Raw genomic sequence first — 20,715 nt, forward strand, 5'->3', positions numbered from 1 at the left:
ACAGTTTTTGACTGTGGAATGGCAACCCATTCCTCCACTTGATGCCCTGTCATACATCAAGCTTGGTCTATCATGAGTCCTTGGGGGTTCGCTATTGTCCTGAGGCCTGAACAAGGGGCTCCTCTTGGAGTCTTTCATTTGGGGGCTCGTCCTGGGATTGGCGTGACCACCCACATCTCCGTAGACCCACTTGGAAGTGCAATTTTTTTTGTCTAAAAACATTTCTGTGAGCCGGTGAGATTGAGTGCTGAAATTTGCAGCAGCTACATTTCGTGAGAAAGGGAGACCTTTGCCTTCGGGATGAGCCACTGAGTGTGAACAGCAGATGTGCTGGAATCACTGGCTGCTGCTCACTTGGGGGACGCCCTGAGGGAGGGGAAGGACTCCATGAGTGAAGAGTTGGTAGTCTTCCTAGATTGGAAGACTTAAGCACTTCCCCGACTTTTTTACATTTCTTAGTTGGTTTTTGTTTGTCCATTAAAAGATGGGCATTTGTCAGTGTGTGTTTGTTTTTTGTGTCTGTCTTCAGGTATTTGTCAGTGTGTGTGTGTGTGTGTGTGTGTGTGTGAGTGTGTTTTGTGTCTGTTTTCCTTGATATTGGACGGACTGTAACGACCCCCCCACCAAGTTTGACTTTAGACCACTGGACTGAAGTTAGATCAAGGGCCCATAATCTTTCAGTAGAAATTTAGAAGGAACCTTGGCAGACTTTTAATGTAAAATGGTCACTGGAGGAGACTTTTGGTTTGACTGTTATCTTTGAAGTTAAAGCCATTGTTTTTCAGAGCGGACCTGGGTCCCACTGGGATCAACAGCCTTACCTCATCCAGAATTCACTGCCATAAATCAAACCATAGATTCCCTGCATGTCTCGGAGCCCTCCCCCAGCTGCTTCCATGTGCGTGGGTGGGTCAGCACAGCACCCTCACTTTCTGCCCTAAGAAGCAGTAAGCACAGAGGTGGTGGCAGGGCAGTGAGGACCCTGCCTGGTCCAGTGCACTTTCTGGCCTGGTGAATAGAAGGCGAGGAGCTCCTCCTCCAGCTGATCCCACCCCTGGGCAAGAGCGCAGCCCCCAGGCCTGAACAGAAATGAAACCACAGGCTCCACCGAAACAGAGCCTCCTCTTCAACCCACAGCTCCCCCCAAGATCTATCCTGAAATTGAAGTGGCCAGAGTCCCCTCCCCCTCTGCCCTATCTACTGCCTCTGCAGGTCCCTGCGCCCTGCTCTGGGATTGCTGATGGCAGTCAGTAGACCAAGGACCTGGAGCAGAGAAGCCCAGAGTCCCAGAGCAGATAGAGCTCCTGACACCACTTCCACCTTTTCCTTTGTGAGCTGTAGGTGACCCGCCCACAGACCCAGAATCTCTGCAGACACTCCAATATTAGTCTTTTGTCATCAGCTGATCTGTATAATTGGAATGCTGGGTTCCCTCTGGCCAGTTTAGAACTACAACAAGGCTCAAGGTAGGGAGAGGTTGACAGTTTACCAACCGGGCTCTAGTCTAAAGGGAGCGATGAGATGCCACACCAATTTGGCTCAGGTAAGAGAAGTGGTGCAGGGACCTACAGAGCCCCTGTCTGTTTTTCTAGAAAGATTGATAGAAGCTTATAGATACTATACTCCTTTTAACCCGATCTCTGAGGGTCAACAAGCCGCAGTTGCTATGGCTTTTAAAGATTACATGCCATGGCTTTACAAGATTTAGTTAAGGAGGCAGAAAAGGTATATCACGAGAGAGAAACAGAGGAAGAGAAGAGAGAGATGGAAAAGCGAGAAGAAGAAGAGAGGGAGAATAAAGGGGAAAAAGACAGGAGAGGAATTTAAGCAGGATTTTGGCCGCAGTAGTAGGGGAACGAGAAGGAAGGAACAGGCCAGGGAATAGACAGACAGGGTACCTGGGCAACAAGGAACCCAGACCTGAAGGAAAAAGATCTGTCCAGAAGATTTTAGAGAAGGACCAATGTGCCTATTGCAAGGAAAAAATACATTGGGCACGAGAATGCCCAAAGAAAAGGGGAAGGGCCCCAAGGTCCTGACTCTGAAAGATGATGAATAGGGGAGACAGGGCTCGGACCCCCTCCCCAAGCCTAGGGTAACCCTGATGGTGGAAGAGACTCCCATGTACTTTTTAATTGACACAGAGGCAGAACATTCTGTGTTGAAACATAAACTGGGAAAATTAAAAAATAAAAGAACCATATTGATTGGAGCCACTGGTCAGAAACAATACCCCTGGACCACTGCGCACTCTGAGATCTGGGGAAAGGCCAAGTGAGTCATTCCTTCTTGGTCATTCCTGAGTGTCCCACACCGCTTCTAGGAAGAGATCTTCTGACTAAATTAAAGGCCCAGATTAGATTTACTCAAGAAGGGCCGAGAGTAAGTTGGGAATCTCCCAACTCCATAGGCTTAGCCCTGCAGCTTGAGGAAGAATACAGATTGCATGAAGGCATAAAGCAAACGGAGGTGCCAGACCTAAAAGATTGGTTGACTGCTTTCCCTAGAGCATGGGCAGAGCTACTGGAGGCATGGGAATGGCTGCCAGAGTTCCCCCTGTGGTTGTGGGACTGAAAACGGATGCAACCCCTATAGGAGTGTGACAATACCCAATGATCCGTGAAGCAAGAGATGGAATCAGGCCACATATTCAGAGACTATTACAATTAGGTATTTTGGTACCTTGCCAGTCACCCTGGAATACTCCTCTACTGCCTGTAAAGAAACCTGGCACAAGTGACTATCGACCAGTCCAAGACCTGAGAGAGGTCAATGAGAGGGTCCAAGATATTCACCCAACTGTTCCTAGTCCCTATAACCTCCTCAGCTCATTCCCTCCGGAGCAAAAATAGTACACAGTACTTGATTTAAAAGAAGCTTTCTTTTGCCTGAAGTTACATCCCTCCAGCCAGCCCATATTCGCCTTTGAGTGGAGAGATCCTGACACTGGACAAACAGGACAATTGACCTGGATGCGGTTACCCCAGGGATTCAAAAACTCCCCCACCCTTTTTGATGAGGCTCTACATCGAGATTTAGCCTCCTTCCGAGCTGAAAACTCCCAGATAACTCTGCTTCAATATGTTGATGACTTGCTCCTTGCTGCAACCACGGAGAGAGAATGCTGGCAGGGGACCAAGAGATTGCAAGCAGAACTGGGTGAGTTGGGTTACCAGGCCTCTGCTAAAAAAGCCCAGCTATGTCAGATGGAAGTAGTCTACTTGGGATATACCCTCTGGGATGGAAAACGGTGGCTGACAGAGGCTAGAAAAAGGACTGTGACTCAAATACCAACACCGGCTACTCCAAGACAGGTGAGAGAATTCTTGGGCACCGCTGGGTTCTGCAGACTTTGGATACCTGGGTTTGTAACACTGGCCGCCCCCCTGTACCCCCTGACCAAGGAAAGTGCAGAATTCAGATGGACATCAGAACATCAGAAAGCCTTTGAAAAATATTAAGGAGACCCTGCTGACAGCACCAGCCTTGGCATTGCCAGATCTAACCAAGCCCTTCGTCCTCTATGTTGATGAGAGGGCGGGGGTGGCCAGAGGAGTTCTTACTCAGGCTCTAGGGCCGTGGAAGAGGCCGGTGGCATATTTGTCTAAGAAGCTGGACCCAGTGGCCAGCGGATGGGCCACATGTTTAAAGGCCGTTGCTGCAGTAGCCCTACTCATTAACGATGCTGACAAATTAACTCTGGGACAGCAAATAACTGTGGTAGCCCCCCACTCTCTTGAAAGCGTTATCTGCCAGCCCCCAGACCGATGGATGACAAATGCCCGGATGACTCACTACCAGAGTCTGATGGTGACTGAATGGGTCGTGTTTGTTTCTCCTGCTATTCTCAACCCTGCCACCTTCCTGCCTGATTCCTCGCCTGTTCATTGCTGTGCAGACATCCTTGCAGAGGAAATTGGGATTGGAAGTGATCTACGTGATCAGCCGTGGCCAGGTGTTCCAAACTGGTACACAGACGGAAGCAGTTTCCTAGTGGAAGGTAAGAGGGTGGCAGGGGCAGTGGTTGTAGATGGTAAGTGGTCGTGTGGGCTGGCAGCCTGCCAGAAGGTATGTCAGCTCAAAAAGCTGAATTAATTGGCCTGACCCAGGCCCTTTGGATGGCTGAGGGGCAGTCCATCAACATTTGCACCAATAGCAGGTATGCTTTTGCTACAGCCCACATCCATGGTGCCATCTATAGACAAAGAGGGTTGCTGACGTTAGCAGGCAAGGACATACAAAATAAAGAGGAGATTCTGAGCCTCCTTGAGGCTATTCATCTGCCTACCAAAGTGACCATTATACATTGTCCTGGACATTAAAACGGACACGATGCTGTGTCAAGGGGGAATAACATGGCTGATGTTAAAGCTAAACAGGCTGCACTCGGCCCTAAGATACTGCCCTTCAGGACTCAACAGATAGAACCTCTCCACAAAGTTGCTCTGCCAGAACTGGATCTGTGCAGCCAGAGTTTTGAGTATATCCCTGAAGATATAAAACTAATGGACAATTTATGGTTTACTGCAAAAAAAAAAAATTCACAGGGCTAACAAGCAGTCAGTAATGGTAAAATAATATAATCACAAAAAGAAGGGAAAAGATTTATTGAAAATATACATCTGCTGTCCCACCTGGGAGTCAAACCCAGCAAACACTGGTCAAAGCATCTACTTTTTATGTTTTAAGACTCTCTGATGTTGCAGAAGCAGTAGTTAAGAACTGTGTACTGTGTGCCATGATTAATGCAGGACATTCAAGATATCCTCCAGGGAGAAGACTATGAGGAGATCACCCTGGAGCCTATTGGGAGGTAGATTTTACTGAAGTATAGCCAGCTAAGTATGGTAATAAATATCTTTTAGTTTTTATAGATACCTTTTCAGGATGGGTGGAGGCCTACCGGACAAAAAAAGAAACTGCCAATGTTGTGGTTAAGAAAATCCTAGAAGAAAATTTTCCACGGTTTCGAATACCTAAGGTAATAGGGTCTGACAATGGACCCACCATTGTTGCCCAGGTAAGTCAGGGACTGGCCATCCAACTGGGGATTGATTTAAAATTACATTGTGTTTATAGACCCCAGAGTTCAGGCTAGGTAGAAAGGAAAAAAAAAACTTGACTAAATTGACCTTAGAGACCGGTAAGAATAACTGGACAGCCCTCCTTCCCTTTGCCTTGTTCTGCGTCAGGAACACACTGGGAACATTTAAGCTCACTCCATATGAAATCCTGTATGGGGGGGGGGACCTCCCCCGCTCACTGAAGTGGGGAGAGTGTTTGATCCTTTAAATTTTAACCTTGTTGCTTCATTGTTTACACACATGAAAGCCCTAGAAGTTGTCAGAAACACTGCCTGAGAGCAGCTCAAGGAGGCCTACGAACCAAGAGATTTGATGGTACCATACCAGCTCCAGGTTGGAGATGCAGTTCTCGTCTGATGACATCAAGCTGAGAATCTAAAACCTTGTTAGAAAGGCCCTTGCATCATGCTGCTGACCACCCCCACTGCTGTCAAAGTAGAAAGCATCTCTGCTTAGATTCATGCCTGTCACGTAAAGTGAGCTCCTGAAGAATAAATCCCCTTGGTTGACCCTCATTTCTACTCTGATAGACCCTCTAATAATTTTGTTCTTACTGCTGACATGTGGCCCAATAGTTCTTAATAAATTGGTGACCTTTATTAGAGAGAAGATTGGTGCCGTCCAGCTGTTAGTACTAAGACAACAATACCAGTCACTGCAGAACCTTAAAGAAGAGATTGCAGTTTAGTTCTAAGAGTAGAACTAGTAACTAGAATAAGTGGGGAATGAAAGATCCTGACAGAATGTAAAAGGTCACAGAAGCCCTGAAATTGGCAAGATAGATGTCACTGTTAGCAGAACTAGCTTCCCTGATTTGGAAAAATAGAGGTGCACAATGCTCTGGCCACTCCTTGAACCTGTGTGTCTGCCAATGTTTTGACCATTCCTTGAACCCATGTGTGTGCCCACTGATGAAGCCCATTGCCAGGTGTTTGTAATATTGGTTGCTGAGAAAGAGTCAGAAAATCTCCCCAACCACAGCCCAGCCAATCCTGAGTTGCTACACCTGCACCAGACTCTTTCTTTGTACCCCTCCCATACCCATTTCTTCAGAATAGACATTGTTTAGATCTGGAAATCCCCTACTCTCCCCCTTCTCCTTTCCCTCCTGATAGCCTATAAAAACTGGGACCTCTTTCCCCTTGAGGTCGACTCCTCTACCCCTGCGTGGGATATGAGTTGTGCCCAGAGCTCTGGCTTTCCCCGAATAAAGCCTCATGTGATTTACATCAAGCTTGGTCTATCGTGAGTTCTTGGGTGTCCGCTATTGTCCTGAGGCCTGAGCGAGGGTCTCCTCTTGGAGTCTTTCACTTTATTTAGGATGATATATTCTAGTTCCATCCACTTGCATGCAAAACTCATGATGTCCTCATTCTTAATAGCTGAATAATAGTCCATTGTGTAAATGAACCATATTTTCTGTATGTATTTTTCCATTGTGAGACCTTTAGGTTGTTTCCAGCTTCTGATTATCACAAACAAGGCTGCTATGAACATAGTGGAACAGGTGTCCCTGTGGCATGATGGGGAGTCTTTAGGTATATTCCCAAGTGTGGTATAGCTGGGTCTTCAGGAAGATCTATTTCCAATTCTCTGAGGAACCTCCAGATTGATTTCCAGACTGGTCTACCAGTTTGCAATCCCAACAGCAATGGTGGAGAGTTTGACTTTCTCCACATTCTCCCCAACACGTGCTGTCACCCGAGTTTATGATCTTAGCCATTCTGATTGGTGTAAGGCAGAATCTCAGGATCCTTTTGATTTGCATTTCCCTGATTACTAAGGACTTTGAATATTTCTTTACATGCTTCTCGGCTATTCCAGGTTCCTCTGTTGTGAATTCTGTTTAGCTCCATACCCCATTTTTTGATTAGGTTGTTTGAGTTTTTAGAGGTTAGCTTCTTGAGTTCTTTATATATTTTAGATATTAGCCGTCTATCAGATTTGGGGTTAGTGAGGATTTTTTTTCCCAATCTGTTGGTTGTAAATTTGTTGTATTGGCTATGTCCTTTGCTTTACATAAGCTTTTCAGTTTCATGAGGCTCCGTTTGTCAATTTTTGACCTCAGAGTTGTGTTTAGGAAATTTTGCCCCATGCCAATGAGTCCAGGGCTCTTTTCCACTTTCTCTTCTAATAGATTCAGTGTATCTTGTTTTCTGTTGAGTTCCTTGATCCAGGTGCATATGTGCTGTGTACAACATGACAAATATGGATCTGTTTTCATTTTTCTACATACTGACTACCACGTAACCTAGCACCATTTACTGCAGGTGCTTTTTTTTTCCATTGTATATTTTTGGCTTCTTTGTCAAAGATCAAAAATCCATAAGTGTGTGAATTTATTTCTGTATCTTCAATTCTATTACATTGATACATCTGCCTGTCTCTGTACCAATACAATGCTGAGAGAGCACAGAATTCTACCAGACTTTCACAAAGAGATAGTGCCAATACTTCTCAAACTATTCCACAAAATATAAACAGAAGGAATAGTGCCAAACTCTATGAGGCCACAGTTACCCCAATACCTAAAACATATAAAGAATCAGCAAAGCAAATTTCAGACACATTTCCCTAATGACCACTATGCAACATTATTCAAGAAAATACTTGCAAACGGAATCCAAGAAAACATCAAAGAAAGCAACCACCATGATCAAGTAGGCTTTTCCCTAAGTATATAGGTGTGGTTAAATATATGAAAATCCTTCAATACATTGTAATCCACTAAATAAACAAACTGAAAGGAAAAAACCCACATGATTATCTGCCTAGATGTCTAAAAAACATCTGACAAACCAACACCCCTCCATGATAAAAGGCTTGGAGAGAGCAGGAGAGAGGCCCAGAGGCCCAGGAGAATGAATGGAAATACACAGCTGCTGGGCCGGGATGGGGTTTGGGAGAGAGTTCTCTAGGAAGCTCCAGAGACCTGGAATAAGGGAGGCACCCAGGAGTCAGTGTAGGTGACCTTAGCAGGAATTCCCCAAAGTAGGAATATGGAACCTGAAGCAACCACTTCCAGTAGCCAGACGGGACCCTCAGTGGAAGGTTGGGGACATCAACCCACTTGTAAAACGTTTGACCCCCAAATTGGTCCTATCTAAAAGAAATGCAGGGACAGAGATGGAGAAGAGACTGAAGGAATGACTGACCAGTGACCTGCCTATTTTTGGACCCATCCTATGGTCAGGCACACTATTAGTGATGCTACAAGGTGCTTGCAGACAGGAGTCTTTCCTAGCAGCTCCTCTGAGAGGCTCTTCCCAGCACCTGACTGAGATAGATGCAGACACTCACAAAACACTGGAAAACCTTGGATGGAGGTTGGGAATCCCTGTAGAAGAGTTAGGGGAAGGACTGAAGGATCTTAATGAGATGGCAACCCCACAGGAAGACAAACAGTGTCAACCAACTTGGACCCCTAGAAACTCCCAGAAGACTGAGCCACCAGCCAGAGTATACAGGGGCTGGTTCAAGGCCCCCAGTTTATATGTATCAAAGGGCTGCAGTGTCTGGTCTCAGTGGGAGAGGGTGGGCCTAATCCTGCACAGACTACAGGGGTGAGGGGATATTGGGGCTTGGAGAAGAGTGCCGCTGCCTCAGAGGCTAAAGGGGGGGGGGATGGGAGAGGAACTCTGTGAGGGATGATGGGGGCAGCATTTGGTACATAAATAACTAAAAATAAAAAAAGTCTTTAGTGTACTTGGGTGGATCTCTCTGATCTATAGGGTGTTCCAAGACAGCCAGAATTATACAGAGAAACACTGTTTGGGGTCAGGAGGGAGGATCAGTTGTTGTATAAACACACTAGCAAGTAAGCTGCAGTATGAAAAAAGTCATATGACTCTACCTCAGTCTTCTTTCTCATCCATCAGCCTGGCCTGGTGCAGCTTCCCTGACTGGCCTAGGCCCTTAAGTACCCCACTCAAAGGCCGCCCACACAGGTTCCGGCGCCCTGGACACAGGCCCTGGGGCAGCAGAGTGAGCATTGCTGAGCTGTACTGTCAATGGCAGCAACTAAGTGGGGAGCAAGAAGAAACTGCTGCTCCAAAGTCTGTGACCACTGGACTCAACAACCAACTGCTGCACAGGAGATCAACTGCTTGAAGACCTAGAACCCTTTCACCTGAGGCTCCAACTTCACAGTCTGACCATGCCTCTACAGAATCACCTTCACAGTCCTGCCCCCTGCTCTCAGCCCCAACCCAAATAAGAAAGCCCTGCCCACTTGCCCAGTTCTTAAACTCTGGGATCCTGTGAAGGTGTGGGGATCACTAGCCAGGGCAGTGGCTCTGTGAAGGGTCTGTCTCCCAGGGATGGTCTCCTACTGGAGGCTGACTAGCAATGTACAACTGAAGCTGCACTCCTGCAGGATCCAGTTCTCCAGATCCCCAGATCTCAGCTGACAGGTAAGTTCAGGCCTGGTGGTCCCAGGAGTCATTGGCCTAGCTGCTTACCCGACAACTAAAACACATTGACATCGACAATTAAAAGCTGGCTTTAACCTGTGAATCTCTAGGCAGAATCTGCAGCACTCTCTGTTTATTAATCTCCAACTGCAACAGGTCAACTGCTTAAACCACTACAGACAATTATTCAGACAGCAGCTTAGCCTCATATATACATAAAAAATTTGAAATATACTTCTTTTCTTTACCACTGAAATATGGGACAGTGGTTTACATAGGTATTTACACACACAGGTGTATATGGAAGCATCTATACATATATGTAAATATATATTTTTTTGGTAGACAGCACTAAGCAAATTTGTAACTCTGGAATCATGTTCCCAAGTAGGAAGGGTTTTTGTTTTTGTTTTTGTTTGTTTGTCTGAAGTGTCGCATAGTAAATTCCCATTTGGGAGGAATGCCAAAGAAATGACATCTCCACGGAGTATGCGTTAAACACTCATTGGAGTAAACTGATTGGCTGATTTTTTTCTCTATCTAAAACAGCCATACAAAGTATACATTTATCAGAAACACCATAAATAGAATACAAACAGCATAATTGTCTTTTGGGGACACACACATATATACAGTTATACATATATACATGACCGACAGGAATGTTCTCAAATTTTACCACTTTGACTGTATCAGCCCGCTGCCTTCTGGCCTCCTAAATTCCTGATGGCAGGAGGATACGCTCATCATTTTGAGTTGAGATTTGTCTTCTCTTGATGTGCTCTTGGGTGTAGACCTTCATGCCTGTGTTTCCACGCATTAGGGAGACTGAGTCAGGATTGCAGCAAGTTTTAGTCTACCCTGCGCTAATAGCAAGTAAATGTCTCAAAACAACATCAAACAATTCTTTTTTATTCTCCTCTTTCAAAGTTTGATTTTAGAGAGTGTCAAGGTAGTGTTAATCCCACAGATGGGAGGAGAAAGACCTTTGACCCAAATCATCATGGTTAAATTAATCAAAGCAGGCAATGGATTGGCCTGTGGATCACTAAGATGCCTGTTGCCAGGTGGTCTGCAGGAATGAGCACCTCTCAGTCAGTCACCCTGCAGTGAGGAGTCCATCTGCAGCCTGTGAGCAGTGGGGCTCACAAGCTGCTAGCTGTCTCTGAGGCCTGACAGTCAAACTGAACAGCTTTGCTCCCTGTGCCTCAGAGAGCATTCTGAGGAAGAATGAATGTCAGCAATATTGTCTGCCTGTATCTCTTAGGACTCTCCTTAATTATTGAACAAAGAGTTGCTCTTCTTTCCCACCAAATCGTGCCTTTATAGTCAGAATGACAAAGAAGGTATCCCTACGGGTGCTGGGCTAACCTGGCACTGTGAACTGTGAACTTTGTAAGGAATCCTTAAGATTCCTTTCAATCCTGGTAGACAGTGGCAGGGCCCATCAATGCCCATACTTGAGTGACCTGGAAGGATGAAAGAAATGGGACTGTTGAACTCTACTTTGGACAAAATCCGTATAATGACCAATGAGGTTTGTCCAGTGTGCTCACCATACAGAGACCTGTAACCTCATTTCCTATATGAACCAAGGGTAGGTTAATCTTGTAAAAAAGCAACCGAGAGTCAGCCAATCACAGCAAAGAAATTCCAGCCAATCACAGAAATGGATTCAATTACAGGCTGCCAGTCGATCACATGGTGCCTGCTGCACATGATGCCTGCAGCCAATCAGGATGTATCTGAAAGATTTGCTGCTCTTCAGCTGTTTAACTGCAGGGTGTGCAGTGATGCTGGAGTAGAACAGATCTGGACCTTGTTAATGTCTCCGCTGGAAGCTTTCCTGTAAGGAGCCCTACCCAGGAACCAACAGAGAACCTGTGTCCCCCAGGGCTTTTGGGGGAATTCAGAGGTACTGGGGGCGGCTCGGCCTTGACTGGGGAGCTGACATGCCTGGCAATATTGAAACCATAGCATCTGGGGCACTGTAGCCCGGACTGAGATTCCTGTAGAGTCTGGCATGGAGGAGACAAGGCAGTCTCAGAGCAGGTCCTTCGAGAGTAGAAAGGGGAGGCAATTTCGAGGGGAGTGCTGGAGGAATGTTTGGAAGAGGGAGGGGAAGTGGGAGGAGCCCCTGGGAACTCAGGCCCTATACTGCCCCCTGTGGGCTACAGAAAAGATGGAGGCCTCCAACTTCTCTTCCTCTTCATCCCAAGGGAACTGTCTGGAGGAAGAAGGAACTGCACCAGCCCAGGAAATGGAGCACGGTTTCATATCAGAAGCCTCCACAGGTGTTGCAGGTGTGTAACGCACATGTAATCAGACAGAAAGACATGCAGGCATTTGCACCTAAATTAGGGGAAAGCTGACCTGTGTTCTCATAGTGGGAATCTCTGGAAGGCTTTAGAGCAGCGAAACAGGCTGCTCCTCTGTTTTGATGCATCTTCATGCACAAGTGGATGGACCCTGGGACTTGAAGCTTGCCTGGAGCTGAGTGCTGCCTAGCCAGGACCCTTCCAGGCCTGCCCAGTGCCCAGGTAATTCCTGCACTTTGAACAAGCCCCTTTCTTTGTGTGAGCCAGGCCTGTAGGATAGCCTGGGCTCCGGCTGGTCTCATGGGACAGCAAGTGCTGGAAGCCCAGAAGGACTTACTGTATGATCCCAGGTCATGCTCTTGATAATATTAGGTACCCTCCTCTGCCCTGAGTGTAGTGTTAGTGCTTTGTGTATGTATAAAGGTCACCGGTACAGAATTCTTAGGTCTGGCTTTCCCATCAATCAGCAACTCAAGCTTTCTGTGAACTTTTCTGTCCATAGCATTGACATGTCTTTGAGAATTTACCCTTCCCACATCAGACTTGCCCCATGAGAAATGGGAGCCTTGGTGCTGTTCATGTCTGGTGTCTTCTCCTGGCTGTGTTGTTCCTTCACTGGTGATGATGCAGTCTACATGAATGAAAGAGATTGACATGGAGGTCTGGGTGGCCTGGTTGCCCAGGGAAAAGTTGAGAGTGGGCTACTAATTATGCCTTGATACTCCTGGAGGAGAAATTCTACCTTTGCTCATTTCAGTCACTCCAGGAAGGACAGTTCATTTAATTGGCACTTCTGCTGAGATAGAAGTCCGTTCTTACAGTCTAGTCAAAGATTTAGAAGGATCTGGTTTTTGCTGAGTATATAGGAATTTGGCCTGGGTCTGTACCTTAGCCACAGGTCCTAAGTTGGGGCTAGGTCTCATTGCGAGGTAGCACTAGGCCTGGGAGGAGAATGGAGGTCACAGAGCCTGATGTCAAGGTGAGAAAGAATGAGAGATTGTGGAATGAAGCAGCTTAGGGTGGGCAGAGGAAGAGTTTCCAGAGACCAGGCAGGAGCCAGCAGAGACTCACTGAGCAGGGAGCACATGCCATAGCAGTACCTGCTGCATCTCTGCTCCAACTTACCCTCCAAGCTCTTGGGGGAGATGACTGCTGAGAACTGGGGAGTCACTGTTCCATTTTATGCTGCAGAAGAGGGAAGAGTGAACTCATCGTGGTTCAGATAAGAACTCTTGTGGTGGCTACAGGAGGCATGGAGGTACAGTCTGCAGCCCAGGTTGGATGAGGTCAAGAGGCCTGGTAGGCAGAGTAGGGTCAGCCCCTATTGTCCATAGGCCCACAACTGCCCTGACCTCAGATATCCTTCCTATTTCATGCACCATTGATGCTTGAACCCTGCTTTGATTTTTCCTACAAGGTAAGGCCCAGGCCTTGGGGTCACCTTGGAGATACTGGTAAGCATTATGCAGAGGTGTGGCAAGTTCCTTGTAGTTTCTGAGACTGTTCTACTACCAGCTATCTCTACAGGCTATATTTAGAGATTAGACAGAGGATGGGCCCAGTGACTGCCAGGTGGAGCCCAGGAAAACGAAACCCCAACACCGGTGTTCCTGGACTCAGGCTAGTGACAGTGACTGCAAAGAAAGTTTCATTGGGCCCTATCATTTATACAGTGCTTCTTCTACCAAATTCTGTGGTTTTCAAACCTACCGTATGAGTGAGAAAGAAGGAATCCTTTCAAAGAAGACTATGTCTATGGGAAGTGAAACAGTTTGTCCACAGATGGGCCCAGAGATAATCCTCCAAATCTGGATAGCACAGTTCTACTCCCCATATGCTCCCCTCTATGAGCATTTTATGTGGATAGCTTCATTTTACGTTTAGAGCCTACAATGTATCCACAGTTTTGATTGTTTCCCTGTCACGGTTCTGCAACTCACATCCTCGGACACATAGCTCTCCTTACTGAGGAACCGGGCCAGCAAAGTCACCTTTGTAGAGAAAGGGCAGAGCCTAACTTTCATAGTACATATTTCTTCATACTTTTGCTCTGTCCCTGATAGACATTAAAGGGTCGGGGTTCCATTCCCTCCCTTGTCCCTGAGGGAGTTTCTTCCTCCCATTATTCCTGGGCAGTTCAACTTTCTATGTTGCCAGGATGATCTATGTGTCTTTCTTTTCCTTTTGCTTCTTTGTTACGTGGATAAATAGTCCCACAAGTTTCAGAAGCTCACTCCTTGTCCAGAGAGTTCCAGTTTCAGCTAGGCACCTCTGCTTCATCCCATATTCTGAAGCTTTGTGTAGACCACATGGGCCCACTCCCTTCCTTGTCCCTATTAACATTTCCCAGGAGTGACACTCTGTTTTCTGAAAATTTCACAACTGGCCCCTGATTTTGAAAGTGAAAATGTCAATAGAAGGGAAGAAGAACCTTGTTTTCCCCCCGATTACCCTGAATATTTCTCAGAATTTTCCTTTTTCTAGGTAATAGTGAAGCTTCATCTATTCTAAAGTTTAGCACGGTCTCCACTGATCCAGTAGGTGGCACTAAGGCTCACTCACCCATGGAGAATAAGGTCTGGTAGTGTGCAGAGCCTGTGATAGGTGGAGTACTGCCTATGCCTGCCTGTGTCACTCAATGTCCTCCATAGAGTCCTGTTAGATGGGCCACTCAGCCTGAGTCTGAGAGAGCAGACCTTGCTCTGTATTAGTGACATGTGGATTCACAACATCAAGGCCTCACCAACAGCTTATTGACCCTCTTGGGGCTGCTGTTGGGCTCATTTAATCTATGAAAATGCCTCACCATCTCTGGTGGCTACCCAGCATCGGTGACTCCAGAGGCTTGAGGGAAGGCAGCACACACCTGACATATTTGACAAACAGAAGACTCTAGCAAACAACCCAAGTATCTTGTATACTCCTGTATTACAGTCTGTCTTTCAGTCAAGCAGGCCTGGCACAGGAAATTGGCAATGCAAGGGTGGATTTTGACCATATGACTTCTTGTATCTCTAAAACATGGCTGCTGGATGGTTTTACTAATACCTGGGCTAAGTACTCAGGCGTACATGTGTGGAAGAGAATATTGTTCTCTAATTACGGATAGATAGTCTATCTGAGTAACCACACTGGCAATTTTTGTGGTCATCTCACTGACCCTAGCTAGTGTGTTGATTCATAACTACATCACCTGCTTGAACATTGGAGATGGCTTTACTGATGCACAGGAGGGGGTAGCCATGGCCCAGGCAGCAGACCTGGTGCTGTGGATATGTAGAAAGTTATATTGAAAGTGTTAAAATGGGGTAAAGCAGAAACAACTGGGTAGGATTGTCCTTAAAATACCATGACTCTGTGGTGGTCACAACCCAGTGACAGGTATATTCCTACCTCTTGCCCTATCATGTGACCTACATGAGCAGCAGTACATGAGTGTGGGACTGTTAGACATTCTCCTTTGTGAAGCAACTGTAAGCTGAGTAGGCACAGTCACTGGCTGCAGCAAGCTTTCCTTAGTGAGGGAGGTTCTCAATGTCTACCTTCTAAGGCTGTGAGCAATTCATGTGATGCACAGCCACCTAACCAGGTTATCAATGACCAGGGCACTCATTTCCCAGAACATGCTTATATTCCTGGGAACACGATGAGGCAGGACACTCATCTGCTGTATAACCCCCAGGCAGTAAGGTTGGTACCCATCTTGGCCAGTTGGACTGGCCAAGCATTGAACCACCCCACATGACTGTCCCTTATGCAGACCAGGGAGCTCTGGCAGTTTCCCCAAAGACTGACCCTGTCCAAGTTGCACCCAGATTATCCACTGCCAGAGCTGATGGGTGAGCAGAGCATTTCCGTAGTATACAGAACGCCTCAGGTCCCAGGTAGTAGGCTTCCCATGTTTTCGTATGCTATGTCACCCAGCATTTATGTTCAAGGCTATTCTTGTTCACTGGCTGTATTTTAGATTTTCCATAAATTTTAATTGGGTTGCCACTGTTCTTGTGTCCTAGGCATGGTTATTTTTGGAATCTAGTTTTTGTTTTGCTCTTGAGTGTGTCTGGGAGGATTTCTGTCTGAGAAGTATCCTGGACTTTCATAAGTCATCACTGTTATTTTGTTTTCACTGGTGAATTTTACTTTTCCATATCAGAACATATTAGTGAGTGATGGGGATCACCACCCAGTGGGTAGAGGTGCTTCTAGGGGTGAGGCTTACTGGGGATACATGAATAAATGACTTGCAGCCTGTGTAATTTTTATCAGTATCCTGTAGCTGGGGAGGTAATAGTGTGTATTCTTTGCCTACATTAATGTTTAAAATAATCTCTCATTTTCCTGGAATCAAACACTTAGTTTTGATCTTAATAGACTTATCCATGTCTCCAATTCAACAATTAGAATCCAGGCATCGCTCTATTCCTCAATGCAGTGTCCCCCATGATCCAGGGCCTGATGTTATGGGCGTTATTTACCTACTGTGTGTTACATTTTGTCAATAATTTTGTTTGTTCCTCTATGCTTTGGGCCTCTAGCTATTTTATGTTAAGTAACCCCAGGCTCAGAATTATTGCCATCGATCTTTTGTAGGTCTTTGAATTGTCTTACTTCCCCAGGTTTGTGTTACACATCTGCCATCTGCTCAGGGATGGAAAGGAATCTCAAGGCTTGGAGTAAAGGTTACCATGGAAGCAGAGCCAGCAGGAAACTACATTAGGGCTCCACAGGGATGAGTGTTAGTGCCTCAGGGATACCACAATGCAAACAGCAGAGGTGAAAGCAGTGGTGGGTGCCTAAACTCACCAGCACATCCAGGTCTCTGCCCACACAAAGGCTTTCCACATGAAGTGAGTGCTGCTGTGATCTTTTGTGGTGACTAGTTAAAAGATGTGGTGCCAATTTTTACTATTATTCTCAAACTCAATGAGAGAAGAAATATACATATATTCTACCAGGAATGTCCACTGTCTTAGTTAGGGTTTTACTGCTGTGAACAGACACCATGACCAAGGCAAGTCTTATAAGAAACAACATTTAATTGGGGTTGGCTTACAGGTTCAGAGGTTCAATCCATTATCATCAAGGTGGGAGCATGGCAGCATCTAGGCAGGCATGGCACAGGCAGAGCTGAGAGTTTTACATCTTCATTAAAGGCTCCTAGTGGAAGACTGACTTCCAGGCATCTAGGGTGAGGATCTTATGCCCACAGCCACAGTGACGCACCTACTCCAAAAAAGCCAAACCACCAAATGGTGCCACACCCTGGCTCAAGAAAATATAAACCATCATATATACCTTTTTTTTTTTGGTTTTTGGAGGCAGGGTTTCTCTGTGGAGTCCTGCCTGACTCTGCCTCTGCCTCCCAAGTGCTGGGATTACAGGCTTGTGCCACCACTGCCTGGTGTCATAATTTTTTTAATATATATTTTTTAAGTTTTAATATTTTTATTACATATTTTCCTCAGTTACATTTCCAATGCTATCCCAAAAGTCCCCCATAGCGCCCCCCACTTCCCTACCCACCCATTCCCATTCTTTTGGCCCTGGCATTCCCCTATATTGGGGCATATAAAGTTTGCAAGTCCAATGGGCCTCTCTTTCCAATGATGGCCTACTAGGCCATCTTTCGATACATATGCAGCTAGAGACAAGAGCTCCGGGGTTCTGGTTAGTACATCATGTTGTTCTGACAGTAGGGTTGCAGATCCCTTTAGCTCCTTGGGTACTTTCTCTAGCTTCTCCATTGGGAGCCCTGTGATACATCCAATAGCTGACTGTGAACATCCACTCCTGTGTTTGCTAGGCCCCGGCATCGTCTCACAAGAGACAGCTATATTTGGGTCCTTTCAGCAAAATCTTGCTAGTGTATGCAATGGTGTCAGCGTTTAGAAGCTGCTTATGGGAAGGATCCCTGGATACCGCAGTCTCTAAATGGTCCATCCTTTCATCACAGCTACGAACTTTGTCTCTGTAACTCCTTTCCTGGGTGTTTTGTTCCCAATTCTAAGAAGGGGCACAGTGTCCACATTTTGGTCTTCATTCTTCTTGAGTTTCATGCGTTTAGCAAATTGTATCTTATATCTTGGGTATCCTAAGTTTTGGGCTAATAGCCACTTATCAGTGAATACATATTGTGTGAGTTCTTTTGTGATTGTGTTACTTCACTCAAGATGATGCCCTCCAGGTCCATCCATTTGGCTAGGAATTTCATAAATTCATTCTTTTTAATAGCTGAGTAGTACTCCATTGTGTAAATGTACCATAATTTCTGTATCCATTCCTCTGTTGAGGGACATCTGGGTTCTTTCCAGCTTCTGGCTATTATAAATAGGGCTGCTATGAACATAGTGGAGCATGTGTCCTTTTTACCGGTTGGGACATCTTCTGGATATATGCCCAGGAGAGGTATTGCTGGATCCTCCGGTAGTACTATGTCCAATTTTCTGAGGAACTGCCAGACTGATTTCCAGAGTGGTTGTACAAGCTTGCAATCCCACCAACAATGGAGGAGTGTTCCTCTTTCTCCACATCCTCGCCAGCATCTGCTGTCACCTGAATTTTTGATCTTAGCTATTCTGGCTGGTGTGAGGTGGAATCTCAGGGTTGTTTTGATTTGCATTTCCCTGATGATTAAGGATGTTGAACATTTTTTCAGGTGCTTCTCTGCCATTCGGTATTCCTCAGGTGAGAATTCTTTGTTCAGTTCTGAGCCCCATTTTTTAAAGGGTTATTTGACTTTCTGGAGTCCACCTTCTTGAGTTCTTTATATATATTGGCTATTAGTCCCTTATCTGATTTAGGATAGGTGAAGATCCTTTTCCAATCTGTTGGTGTTTTTTTTTTTTTTTTTGGCTTATTGATGGTGTCTTTAGCCTTGCAGAAGCTTTGCAGTTTCATGAGGTCCCACTTGTCAATTCTCGATCTTACAGCACAAGCCATTACTGTTCTATTCAAGAATTATTACCCTGTGCCCATATCTTCAAGGCTTTTCCCTACTTTCTCCTCTATAAGTTTCAGTGTCTCTGGTTTTATGTGAAGTTCCTTGATCCACTTAGACTTGACCTTAGTACAAGGAGATAGGAATGGATCGATTCGCATTCTTCTACATGTTAACAACCAGTTGTGCCAGCACCATTTGTTGAAAATGCTGTCTTTCTTCCACTGGATGTTTTTAGCTCCCTTGTCGAAGATCAAGTGACCGTAGGTGTGTGGGTTCATTTCTGGGTCTTCAATTCTATTCCATTGGTCTATTTGTCTGTCACTATACCAGTACCATGCAGTTTTTATCACAATTGCTCTGTAGTAAAGCTTTAGGTCCGGCATGGTGATTCCACCAGAGGTTCTTTTATCCTTGAGAAGAGTTTTTGGTATCCTAGGTTTTTTGTTATTCCAGATGAATTTGCAGATTGCATTTTCTAATTCATTGAAGAATTGATTTGGAATTTTGATGGGGATTGCATTGAATCTGTAGATTGCTTTTGGCAAGATAGCCATTTTTACAATGTTGATCCTGCCAATCCATGAGCATGGGAGATCTTTCCATCTTCTGAGATCTTCTATAATTTCTTTCTTCAGAGGCTTGAAGTTTTTATCATACAGATCTTTCACTTCCTTAGTTAGAGTCACGCCAAGATATTTTATATTATTTGTGACTATTGAGAAGGGTGTTGTTTCCCTAATTTCTTTCTCAGCCTGTTTATTCTTTGTGTAGAGAAAGGCCATTGATTTTATTGAGTTAATTTTATATCCAGCTACTTCACCGAAGCTGTTTATCAGGCTTAGGAGTTCTCTGGTGGAATTTTTAGGGTCACTTATATATACTATCATATCATCTGCAAAAAGTGATATTTTGACTTCATCTTTTTCAATTTGTATCCCCTTGATCTCCTTTTGTTGTCGAATAGCTCTGGCTAGGACTTCAAGTACAATGTTGAATAGGTATGGAGAAAGTGGACAGCCTTGTCTAGTCCCTGATTTTAGAGGGATTGCTTCAAGCTTCTCACCGTTTACTTTGATGTTGGCTACTGGTTTGCTGTAGATTGTTTTTATCATGTTTAGGTATGGGCCTTGAATTCCTGATCTTTCCAAGACTTTTATCATGAATGGGTGTTGGATCTTGTCAAATGCTTTTTCCGCATCTAACGAGATGACCATGTGGCTTTTGTCTTTGAGTTTGTTTATATACTGGATTACGTTGATGGATTTCCGTATATTGAACCATCCCTGCATCCCTGGGATGAAACCTACTTGGTCAGGGTGGATGATTGTTTTGATGTGTTCTTGGATTCGGTTAGCAAGAACTTTATTGAGGATTTTTACATCAATATTCATAAGGGATATTGGTCTGAAGTTTTCTATCTTTGTTGGGTCTTTTTGTGGTTTAGGTATCAGAGTAATTGTGGTTTCATAGAATGAGTTGGGTAGAGTACCTTCTGTTTTTATTTTGTGGAATAGTTTGTGAAGAACTGGGATTAGATCTTCTTTGAAGGTCTGATAGAACTCTGCACTAAACCCATCTGGTCCTGGGCTTTTTTTAGTTGGGAGACTATTAATAACTACTTCTATTTCTTTGGGGGATATAGGGCTCTTTAGATCATTAACCTGATCTTGATTCAACTTTGGTACCTGGTATCTGTCTAGGAACTTCTCCATTTCATCCAGGTTCTCCAGTTTTGTTGAGTATAGCCTTTGGTAGAAGGATCTGATGGTGTTTTGGATATCTTCAGGATCTGTTGTTATATCTCCTTTTTCATTTCTGATTTTGTTAATTAGAATGCTTTCCCTGTGCCCTCTAGTGAGTCTGGCTAAGGGTTTATCTATCTTGTTGATTTTCTCAAAGAACCAACTCCTTGATTGGTTGATTCTTTGAATAGTTCTTCTTGTTTCCACTTGGTTGATTTC

General features: G+C 45.1%; 1 long non-coding RNA gene across 1 annotated transcript in view; it reads left to right on the forward strand.

The window, feature by feature from the left end:
• Positions 1–20,715, forward strand: part of LOC147000975 (uncharacterized) — a 240,714-nt gene that overhangs the window by 71,705 nt on the left and 148,294 nt on the right. The gene's annotated exons all lie outside the window — the stretch shown is intronic.

Source organism: Mus caroli, unplaced genomic scaffold (assembly GCF_978045245.1).
Source record: "Mus caroli unplaced genomic scaffold, Mus_caroli_1 scaffold_15, whole genome shotgun sequence".
Taxonomy (NCBI): Eukaryota; Metazoa; Chordata; class Mammalia; order Rodentia; family Muridae; genus Mus; species Mus caroli.